Genomic DNA, 1475 nt, shown 5'->3' on the forward strand with positions numbered 1-1475 from the left:
ATGATGGTTGACTCCCTTGCTAGAGCAAGCTGGGATAATCTCTGCTTGTTCTGGCTTCCTTTGTCTCTGCTTATGTCTACACTTCACTTTCAAACACTCTGGCAGAACTTAACTTTTACATAAGCTATCATGGCTAAAGTTCCTAGAGATGTAAAGCTTAAACTTCTAAGCATTTGCTCCATCTTTTCAGTTGAAATCACACTTATGATGGTGAGGATGTATGTACTTTATAAGCTCAAAGTTAGGAAGTGTTTGTTCTAGGATAGGCACTGAGATGCACAGATTTCAATAACCCATGACCTAACTAGATGTCACAGTCTAGCTCAGGGATGATAACTTATAACCCATCACTTATTTTACTGAGTGGCAGAGCATCACCTAATAGCCTTTACATATCAAATTTTGTACAATGGATAGACTGTTTTATATCAAATGGGTTTCTCCTCAGGTTTCCTTCTGGCTTCCACATGAAGAAGAGGCTTAGGAAAATCAAAGTCACATAGCCTTTCTAATGAATTAGAACCCTAGAAAGTAGTTCTGGTTTCCAGAGATAGTAGTCAGAAAGCTAGGGTACAATGTAGAATATCATCAGTTGCCTAGTGTAAACATGAATTTGCCTTAGCTTTACCAGGAAGCCTCATTTTTGTTCTAGTCAAGTGCAGGACTTTTTTGAGCCACTAACAACGTCTCTAGCAGCAGAGCCTAGATCAAATCTTGGAACTGACTTAAAGAACAATAGGGAAGCTGTTTTGCACCTGTAACTTTTCCCATTTAACTAGTGGACAGTGCTGGCTACTTCTGGTGGGTACCATCTTCTCTCACCCACTCAGTCATGACTGACCACTGGTCCCCCACAGGTATCACTAATGTGATGATTCAGCCATGGTGTTTTGCTTCTGCTTGAAGACTCTCAAGTTGACAATCTCCAATTTAGAATTAGAAGGATTTGCTCCTCCATTTTGTACTTTATTCCCCCATTTGTGAGAAAGGACTATGTCTCCATAGAAACTTATATATATGGATACACACACATATATAGATATATAGATATGGGTGATATAGATATACATAAGTAAATCCCTCTATGTAGAGTTGAGATGTGTGTTATTATAGTGGCCTCCAGGCAGGGTTATTACAGAACAAGCAGCATAACAATGAGGTTGAATTAGTCTTGAAAAAATAAATCATGACAATTAAGAGGACAAGTTATGTGGCAAAGTATCATGCAGTTCAATGCCAGGGTTCTGCCAGGAGTCCTCATTTAAGGGAATTACTAATTAGCCTATGTGCTCAGTTCACTCATTTGTTTTGGATTCCATTTAGTCTTACTAGAATGCAAAATCCTCTGTTTTGAGTTGACTGCTAAAGAAAAAGGTTAGGCCTTTTCATCATGTACTATATAGGATATTTTTTTCTAGAACATCATTTCCAGGGGTGTATGCTTCTGGCTGCCTAGCTGAAGAGGTATATTTGTA

Source organism: Castor canadensis, chromosome 4, assembly GCF_047511655.1.
Source record: "Castor canadensis chromosome 4, mCasCan1.hap1v2, whole genome shotgun sequence".
Classification (NCBI taxonomy): Eukaryota; Metazoa; Chordata; class Mammalia; order Rodentia; family Castoridae; genus Castor; species Castor canadensis.